At 33.1% G+C, this 11,155-nt stretch overlaps 1 long non-coding RNA gene across 2 annotated transcripts in view; it reads left to right on the top strand.

The window, feature by feature from the left end:
* Window positions 1-11,155, top strand: part of LOC141560553 (uncharacterized) — a 49,482-nt gene that overhangs the window by 1,589 nt on the left and 36,738 nt on the right. The window lies entirely within an intron of this gene.

The following is an 11,155-nucleotide window of genomic DNA, read 5'->3' as shown; positions in this document are numbered from 1 at the left end:
TTGGTTGCATAAATGCTGTCTTTTATAAATAATAGCATTTGTCTATTGCAAGTAGAGGTGGTTAATTAATTTTAATTTTTTAAAGAGGAAAGCTTCTTTGATTAAGTTGGATCAAAAGTACCTCCATGATAAAAAGTATCTAGAGGTGAAAGACCAAGAGTTTGAACACTCATGATTACAAGCAGTAATTTTCCAGCAGAATTCTTCTACAGAGGTGAGCAATTGCGCATAGACCTTTTTTGTTTTGTATAAAAGGAATGTGCACATAGAAAACTACAATCTTCTTTTTTTAGCTTATGGAGATAAATGTCAATTAAAGCATATATTAAAGTTATTTAATACAGTTGGGATAATGCGAAGAAAATTTAAAAGTAAAATTAATGTTTTTTTGTGGAGTGGTGATTTTGAGGTGGCCCAGTATATAGTTTTATTCAACTTAAGTTTCACTTAGTCTAATATAGAATATAAAGTATTTCCAGATGACTTCACTCATAATGTTTGTTTTCCAAATCTACAAAAAAGTTTGTTTATCTGTAACTATAAGCTAAACTCTAAAAAAATATCAATTAACATAGAGAGGGAGAGAAGGAGTGAGCTACATATAGTGTTATATATTATGTAATATATACATGAACTTCATCACCTAAGATTGAGCTTTTCAGTAATATTCCTTATTTTGATTTGGTAAGAATAAAGTAAAATACAGATTAACCTGTCCATTTTATCATTAGAAAAACCACAGATGTGACTTTGTGTTTTATTTGTCACTACAAGCTATATAGCACAGAGCTTAAACAGTAGTGAGTGTTTAATAAACAAATGCCTATTTGCTGAAATAAGCTGATGGACCTCTACTTAAATTTTTTTTTAAAAGCATAATAAGCATATAGTTTTAAAAGCAAAATTCCAGTAAGATAAACAAAGAAGTTAGACATAAGAGTTCTTTTTTTCTCCCCACCCCACTTTTTTGGAATTCCACTTCAATTGAAGAAGCATTATATTCTCCTCTATCAAACTGTATACTCCTTAGAGAGTGTAAATAGCATCTTTATAGCTCCTTAGCACAAGCACTCCCCAATATATAAAGTGTTTATTTAATAAATGTTTGAATTCTAGAAGAGAAATCACTGAAAGATAACATGTAGTGTTTTGTATATGACAATACTGATTCACAATCAGGAAGGATACGTACTTTTGAGTTTGTCTAGTAGTGGTGACAGACTTTTTCATTAAACTTCACACATTTATTTCAGTTCCCTTTGTAGTCGTAGAGATCCAAATTTGTAAGATATATGTGTAAGGCAGTAGTTCTCAGAGCATGACCCAGGAAACTAGAACACTTTAAGAAGGGTTAAGAAGCTATTTTCATTATAAGACACTTAATTTCTAATACTATAATTAACAAAAGATATAACTCACATAAACAAAAGTTCATTGTGGGGCCCTCCATCATCTTTAAGAAAGTATGAAATTGGGGCAGATAGATGGCACAGCCCTAAAGTCAGAAGGACATGAGTTCGAATCTCTTCTCAGACACTTAACACTTCCTAGCTGTGTGACCTTGGGCAAGTCACATAGCCCCAATTGCCTCAGCAAAAAAAAAGATGAAAGAAAGAAGAAAAAAAAAGTATGAGATCTACTGGACTAAGGAAAGGACACAATTTCTGGTTATGGGCTAGATAGTTTTCTTTTTTATAAACCTTTCTAGGGATCTCTACTATGACTGTGACCACATTTATACCAGACACCAGTCAACTTAGCTAAACAACTGAAACCAAAAGGGCTAAAATGAATGCCATTGAATTTGAAGTCTCAGAGAAACTAAAAAAAAGTACTGTTCCAACCACTTCATTTGTAGGTCAGTCTTTGCCCTTTATCTTCACCTTAGCACTATGGAATACTATAGGATGTGACATAGCTTGGGGAACAACCTTATAGGTACAACTCCAGCAAGCTTGCCAAAGAGTTTTCTGTAGCTTGGTTGATTCTCTTTAGTCCAGGAACTTTTTTCTTTATTGCTATGCTCTGTTCCTGCTATCCAGGAAAGCATACCAAGGCTTTATGTCATAAGTTTCCCAAAGTATGATAGAATAATAATGCAACTGTGTTCCACAAGTGGGATTTGGGCAGTTAGTAACAATCCCATTGAGGCCAACCAAGTTTAACCCGTGACACCTCTGTGAAATCTGGTGCTTAGCATCCATTGTGGCAAATTTCTAATCTTAGAGAGAGATTCAAAATTTTAACCAATTCTAGTGCTCTTTAGTTAGGAAAATAGAATTCCTTTGTGATTTCTGCAATGATTAACTTGTATTCTATAGCATGAAAATAGATTGTTTTTAATTCAGCTTATATAATTAAAAAGTTATTTAGGATTATGAAATAATATAGTGATTTTTAAGATGAAGCCTAGTTTTGAAGACCTCTCCATGCTAAATACAAGACTTTATGTCTGACTGAGGAGGTAGTGAGGAGCCACCAACATTTATTGAGGCTGCTGGTAACAATCACTTTTTTAGATGAGTGGAAAATGGAAATTGCACCCTTAGTCTTAGTAAACTTAGTCTTATGTCTTAGTAAACAGTTTCAGTTGCTGTGGTTAAAAAAATAATCTTATCATTTGATATAACCCTTCTGATAATGAATCGTTCGAAATTTAGTTAGATCTCTGACTATTGCTAAATCTATATTCAAAACCTTTCCAGAGTGGTCTCTTATGTTCATCTTATAGTCAGCTTATGTTCCATTAGCATAGGCCTGGAGAACCTAGGGTCATCTCTATATCATGATGAGTTATTAGACTAGGAATTTAGTCCAGACTTTTTATGCAATGATTAATAAAACTTTAAGACCCAGGATGATCTCTACCAAATAACTTTTTTAAAGTTTTTAAATTTTTAAAGATTTAAATATACTGATATGTGGTGCCAATTTGTTTTATTTTATTTTTTTGCTGAGACAATTGGGATTAAGTGACTTACCCAGGGTCACACAACTAGGAAGTGTTAAGTGTCTGAAACCAAATTTGAACTCAGGTCCTCCTGACTTCAGGGCTGGTGCTCTATCCACTGTGCCACCTAGCTGCCCCTGGTATCAAATTTTTAGAAATAGTTAGACAAATTATTAGAAAGTTTAATTTTCATTATGCCATACAGCAAAGATAGTCACAATGTCCTTTTAAATTTCTAGACATTCATTCATTCCATAAGGATTTATTAAATATTTTTGTGTTGATAATATTCATCTATTTGGGAACTGAAAAAAAGCAAAAGATAACATGATAACATTGTAGTATTTAGAGCTCAAAGGTAAGTAACTTTTAAATCAAAGAGTAATTCCTAATAGCCCACCTGTATTTATATCACTTTAGGGTTTAAAAAGTGATTGACATCTAATCCAGGCTGAGGTCCAGAGTCTTGCCCTAAGCCATTTAGAGCTGACAAGCCCAGGTCTATCTTGAGATTCATTTCTCTTCCCAAAATATCAGAAGTTCTTCTCATGTGCATTCATAAAACAACCAGAGAACAATTCAAAATAAGAAAAATGTTATCATGGACCAGGAGGCTTCATGAAAGACAAGGCAGATTGTGGACCATAGGACCATGTTGTTAGGAAGTGAATTATTAAGAGAGGAGGATATGTTATAAAGGCATGAAGGCAACAAGGAATCCCATTTCTATGAAATATACTGAGAACTAGTCTAACTGAGATAATGAAAGGTAAGACTAGATTAAGCACCTTAGCTTTTCAGATTAAAAAGGTAGTATTCAAATATCGTTTCCTTCTTTCTACATCATTCTCTTTTAATCTTGCCCTTTTTTTTTTTTTACAAATAAAATTTAAAAGACCCTTATGTTAAGTTACATATAAACCATTAAAAATATGACATTAAAAGTTAGGGCGGTTAAAGTTACAACAGTCAAAATAAAATTTCCTAATTTTCATATACTTAAGGTATAACACCACTATTGTTAAAATTTTTGCTTTTCCAATTATTGGCTTTTAATTATCTGACTTCATATTGTACCAGTTTTTTTTTTTAATTTTATATATTTGATGGGTTTTCTTATAATAAACTTCATGGTTCCATGATTTCATTACTGTGGGTGCTTCCTCTATCGATACAGATCTTGTCCCCTTCATGCTTTAGTAAACTCAACATCAAACATCTTTAAAAATTGAGTCAGTAAATGTATGAATTGTTTGATATCATTTCCTTTATTCCTTTAGAAAAAAAAAGTACTTCTATGTTGATTGAGATGTTAATTTTTCCATTCTCAAAATTGTTTGGAAGTCTATAGTAACTATATATCAAGGATGTTACAGATATAGGGAAGTACTGAATTTATAAATGGGTTACCTTATTAAAGTTTGTTAATGAATTATTTGTCAATCAATAGTCAATAAACATTTATGAAGTACTAACTATGTGCCAGGAACTGTGATTATCACTGGGGATACAAAGAAAGGAAAAATACAGTCCCTATCCTTTAGGAACTCAAAATCTAATGGGGAAAACAACATACAAAAGAGCTCTATACAGGATAAATAGAAAATAATCAACAGAGGGAACTAAAGAAGATTCCTGTAGAAGGTGGGATTTAAGCTGAGACTTTAAGGAATCCAGGAGGCACAGATGAGGAGTAGAGAATAAATTGAATCAGAAGAATATATTGTAGCAGACAGGATCAGAATGAGGAGAAGAAAACATATTGAGAGAAATGTTAAAAGGTGAAATTGACAGGCCTTGCCAATAGATTGGATATGGTGGATAAGAGGTAGTGAAGAACAAAAGGTTGTGAGTCTGGGGACTTGGAAGAATGCTGAAACTCAATACTAATAGTAAAAACTAGAAAGTAAGAGAATTTGAGGGGGACTTGGAATACATTTTCCTTTAGAAACAATGTTATAAATATTGGTTGGATTCCTTCCTAGGTTATCATCAGAAGCTTATTTAAGCCACAATCTACTTGAAATTAATTTACATTTCCCCTTTCAGTCAATTCACCTACTGTAAATCATCTACCACTCTATAGGGTCTATTTCTTTCATCCAGAATCTTCCAACTATTTTTTCGGTAAATAAAATCTTTGTTTTAGATAGAAACACTACCAACAAACATTTCCAAAATAGAAGTGTTTAAGGTAAAACAAACATTTGTCTTTGGTTTTTATAAACACTTCCATAATCTGAATGCCACTTATCTCAACTTCCCCTTCTCTTAGTCTTTTTCCTGGGGTAAGAAATTTTAACAAATCCATCTGTGTCCTTAGTTCCACGTTAAAACAACAAGATAAGCCATATGTTTATTATAATATTATTAATTTATTAAATATATTATATGTTAATATATTATAATATAAATATGAGCAAATATAAAAAATATTTGCTAAGGAGTTGGAGAGGGAAAAGTGAATGACATAGTTTTTAAGGAACAATGATGGGGGAAAGGTAGAAAGGAGGACTGAGTCAGATAAAGAATAACAGGAAAAAAAAGTCTAAGTTACCATAAGAATTCATAGCAAATTGACATCACTTTTGATTTGATGGAGACCATGAGGCAGAATGTAGAAAGGTGACTTCATTTGAGCTAGGCCTTACAAAATGAGTAGGATTTCACAGAATTGGATCTACAACAGGGCAAAAGGGACTTTGACGTTTTTAGATATGGGTAAGGGAGAGGCATAAGCTTCTACTGCATAGCAACCATTAGCTAGGTTTCTGTTTAGACTTTCTGCTATGGCATGATGCCATAGGCATGCAAGGATGCCACTACTAGGGTACATTCTCAGGGTCATACTATATCAGAGTCTCATCCCTTCTCTGACTGATTTTCCCCAGCTGTCTGGGATTACATTTGAACTCAACAAGATGAGTCTTCCTACCCCCAAGCTTAGCTATCCCCAGCTCTATAGATCCAACTATAAAATCTTCCCTAAATTCTGTTCTTCATTACTTATTGCTTGCTGGACATGCTTACTTATATATTCCATCTGCATCTCTTAACACATCCAAAATGCAATTTATTTTTTTCCCTAAACTCATTACTCCTCCCTACTATCTTGTTTCTGTTAGAATATTGATGCCCTTAACCCAAGTTTCTATGGGGTCATTCTTAACTTCTCTCTTCTTCAAAATAGTTGCCATATTTTAACCATATGCAACATTTGTTATAGTTATTTATTTCTCTCCTCTCACAGAGCTACCTCCCTAGCTTAGATTCTCCTCACTTGTCACTTAAACTATGGTAATAGAACCGGCTGCTCTCCCTTATAGTTTTTTCCCTCCCTTGTCTATTCTTCAGAGAGCTGCTAAAATGATCTTTCTTAGCCATAGGTGTGACTGTGACCTTCCCTCTTCTACTCCCCACCTGTTCCCCAAATACTCTTGAGTGACTACTTATAGCTTTTAGATTAAAAAACAATTACCCTGTCATTAAAACCCTCACCTTTCCAGTCCCATTTCAATCAAGCATTAAGATCTTTTCCATGACCAGCTACTGTGCTACATGCTAGTGATATAAAGACAAATATGAAGTAACATTTCATAATATTTTCCTTCATACACTTTCTGTTCTGGCCAAATTGGGCTGCTAATTCGTTCTAAAACTTGATATTCCATCTTCTGTTTGTATAAATGTTGCATATATTTTCCCCAGGACTAAAATATAATCTATCTTGATCTCTCATAATTCTTATCTTCAAGGTTTGGTTCAAGTTCTTCCTAAAAGAAACCACCTGTGATTGTTGTTGATACTGTAACATTCATCAAATTACCGTTTATTCACTTATCTGTGTATAAACTGCATTTCTTCACTAGAAAGTATTCTCCTTAAAGAAATGTGCAGTAGGTTTTGTCTTTGTCTAGCACAAAACTTTGAACACATCAAGGGCATTAAAAATGCTTATGGAATTGAATTATTTGGTTGGCATAAAGGAGTCACAATACATTCTCTTTATACATATGATAAACAATATGAAACAATGTACATGCTTTTGAAAACTTCGGCATCATTTCTGCAACAGACTCACCAGCATATACACTGTTCAAGTGTTTCTAAAAGTATACTCTTCATGTGGAACATTCACAATCGCCCATTTTACTTTAATACAATCTATGAATCAAACTTTTTTTTAAGGACATAGGTTATAATAATAAAATAATTGACATTTATATGGTACAATAAGTTTGACAAAACATTTTTCATAAATCATCTCATTGAATTCTCACAACCCTGTGAGGTAAGTACTACTCTTGAAAACTTTGGGACAGTATTCAAACTAGGATGCTATAGAAAGCTGTCAATTTTTACAAAGGCTAAAATAATTAAAATTAGAGGGCAGGTCATTCAACAGCAAATAAAAATAAGGGTGTAATGGAAATTATCAGTTAATCTTATTTCAATGAAAAAGAAAAGGTCCTGTGAAATTAATTATTGGTAACAAGTAAAATACTATTTTTCAGATAAAAAATAGTTGGATTGTGAAATTCCCTGAATGGGCAGAGACTTGAGGAGATGAGGCCAGATAGAATACTGTTGCAATAATCCAGACATTAATGAGGAATTGAATTAAGGTGATGGCGATCTATAAGAGATGTTGTCAAGGAAAATCACAGATTCAGCAACTGATTAGACATATAGGCTGTCCCAGAGAGGAATCAGGGAAGACACCAAAGTTATATACTTGGGTGACTAGAAAGATGATTGTGCCTTTGACAGTAATAGGTAAGTTCAGATGAGCAGTGGTTTGGGGGAGAAAGTTGAATTCTATTTTAGACAGAGTGAATTTGAGGTGCCCAGTAGCCAGCTGATGATGAAGGATTAGATAAACTAAAGAGAAAGTCTAGAGTTGGATCAATAGATCTGGGAATCATTTCTATAGAGATAATTGAATCCATGTTAGCTAATGATATCACCAAATAATTGAGTATAAGAGAACTGAGGAGAGGGCCTAGAAATAGCTTTGAGGGACACCTGTAATTAGTATGTATGATTTGAATGAAGATCAGAAAAAGAGACTAAGAGGAGAAAGGAGGAGGAGAATCAAAAGAGAACAAAATCATTAAAAAACCCATAGAGAGTATTTGAAGAATAATCATTAAGTTATCATTGCTATTTCTTAAACTATTATTAAATTATTTAAATAAAATTATGTAGATTAAAGCTGATAGTATCCTTGAATAAATAAAAATATTTCATTTTCAGATAATTTTAATTGTTTAAAGATTAGATCATTCCTATAATTATTTAGCACAGTCCCTGGGCCACTCAGGGACCCAGTCCTCTCTATGAGCTGATACCTCTCCATATTATTTCTACCCTTTCCTATAAATCACCTTATTAATGCTGAATTTAGCTCAGGTGAGATCCTCCAGCCTAAGCTTACAGTGATGTGCCACCATATCATAACGAAATACTGATATTCCAAATACCTTTCTCCAAAATAACAGATTCATAAAATACAAAATATTATCAGTACTTAGAATATCATGTGTAGTTCTGATCACCACACTTCAAAAGAGAGATAACAATACTAAAGAAAGCCTGAATGGAGAAGGGAAAGGTGAAGTAAATGGAGGCACTCTCTGTGAGAACAGGTTGAAGTCAGGTTGAGTTCAGGATGGTAAACTGAGAAAACATGACTGAAGTATATGAAAATGAGAATAAGAATCAGGTGAACAGGCATTCACCAAATCCTGCAATGTCTCTTTTGAGTTTCACAGAGACAAAAGGAAGTATGATTTTGTTTACCTGTTACCATGGAACAAAGACTATCTGAAGCTGTCTCAAAGGTCAACAACTCAAGATAATGACAATAGTAATAATAGCTAACGTTTATTGTTTTAAGGTGTGCAGAGTATTTACATTTATTATCTCATTTGATAGTAGAAACTTTGTACCTTTTTCCATTTGATCTTGGGTTAAATATGTATAAAATATTTTCTGTTTGCTGGGAAATACAAAAAGAACAGAATATTTTATTTTACTTCAAAGCATTTATGGTCTCATTGCAGAGCATATAGTTACCATTACATACAGACCTTTTCATATCTAGGACCTTTTTTAGGACCGTGTTCCTCAGATACCCAGCTTAAACAGGACACACATATACACTATGTGCATTATCTTTATAAGCTATGCAGTTGGAAATATATAATAACCTACTGGTGATGCAGGACTGGAATTCAGAAGAGACACTAAGGCTAGGATTTATATGGGTATTTGTCTAGGAGTAATATGTCTGTAGTTGATATGGAAGTTTATGTAATCACTGAGAGATTGCAAAGACAAAGTAAAGGTACAGGACAGAGGTAATGGATAATAATCTAGCAAAAGAGATTGAGGAGAGGCTAGATAAGTAAAAGGTGAGCAGGAAGGAAGAAAATTGTGAAAGCATTGTCACCAAAAACAAACAAAAATGGAAAGAGTTTCCAAGCGAGAGAATAGTTCACCATGCCAAATGTTGCAAAGAATTAAAAAAAAAAAAAAAAGAGGACTGAAAAAAGATTTGGTAATTAAGACATTGGAAAGGATAGTTTTTGTGATCAGAAACTAAACTATAAAAGTTGATAAGTGATTGAGAAGAGAGGAAATGGAGATAATTGTAGACAACTTTTTTTTTTTTTTTTAAGTTGACCACTTAAAGGAATAAAAGTTACAAGCAAGAAAGTACTGTTAAGAGACTAGGTGAATTTAAAGATCCTAAGCGAATTTTACCCCACAGGTATCACCGAAACTTGGTAAAATGAGACTTACTTTGCTCTGAAAAAAAGCACAGTTTATACAAAAAGAATAGAATAGCAAAAACTTTAGAAAATAGAATTGGTCGGAACAGAAGTGAGTACAAGGGATAATGTTGTAAAAAAAATTACTCATGCATATGTACTGTCAAAAAATATTATTATAAAATTAATTTTAAAAAAATTTAAATAAAAAAAATAGAATTGGGATCTTTGAATGATATTGATAGATCAAAATTTTACCTGACTTAAGATAATATCTGGTAAGAATAAAAGTAAATTTTTATACTTGGATTAAAATCATATTAATAACTGTATAAATCTAAGATGAAGATTGTGTGGCTAGACAGATTTATCTAAAAAAGACCTTAGGGTTTTAGTGGACCACAAACTCAATTTATCAATAAAATTATTGTAATTTCACATTACAGTAGAAGTGGCCCAATGTAGGTTACATGGGAAGCACCATTCCCTGTAATCTTCTCTTATCAGGGCACATATTGGGTATTGTAGTCAGTTCTGGGCATGGAATTTTAGAATGCTCTCTAGATAGGGAAATGCCTTGAGATTATGCCATAAGAAGCTTAGTTACAAAAACTGAGGACATTTAGCCTAGTAGACAAGAAGGAAGAGAGATTGTTTAGACTTGTCCTACTTGAGCCTTAGAGCACAAAACTAGTATACTGCAAAGGATAGAAGTTTCAATGGGGCAAGTTTAAACTTGAATAAAGAAAGACTTCTAACAATCAGTCATCCAAAAGTAGAATAGTGTGCTTCACAACTCAAGGTTCCCCCTCATTAGAACTCTTTCAGGAGACTGGATGATCATTTGTCATATGTGTTTTAGAAGAGATTCTTGTTTGTGTACAGGTTAGATTAGATGATCTCTGGAATCCCTTCTAACTTGGAGATTCCGTGATTCTTTTTGAATTCTAAGAAACTTGATCACACTGAAGATAAAAAATGTGTTTGGTTATGCTCAGCAATATCCTCAGCAATACTGGGTGATCTTTTAAAGCTCACATCTATCTGTCCAGGAAGAGGAGGAAATGCTCTCTCTCTCTCTCTGATTTTTTTTTTTCAATAAAGTAGCATTTTCTTTACCTCCTCTGAATTAGCAAAAGAAAATCTAAACCATCGCAAATATTCATAACCAAACAAAAAAAATGGCAAAATGAATGTCATCATTAGTCCCCTGAAATCTTGGTTGATTAAAATTCTCAAGTAGAATGCATATTTCTTGTTCCTCAGTGCCATTTCCAAATCTTCCTTTTAGTACTATCACTTAGTTATTTCTCTTCCTCTGGTATTTATCCAACTTATTTATACCATCCTGTCCAAATTTGATTGCAGCCACTTATCAGCCTTCAAGTCTCCTTTATCTAAGAAATTAAAAACCTAGCTTAAACTTTGC

Source organism: Sminthopsis crassicaudata, chromosome 3 (genome assembly GCF_048593235.1).
Source record: "Sminthopsis crassicaudata isolate SCR6 chromosome 3, ASM4859323v1, whole genome shotgun sequence".
Lineage (NCBI taxonomy): Eukaryota > Metazoa > Chordata > Mammalia > Dasyuromorphia > Dasyuridae > Sminthopsis > Sminthopsis crassicaudata.
Note: the sequence above shows the minus strand (reverse complement) of the source record. Positions and strands in the feature narration are given on the sequence as shown.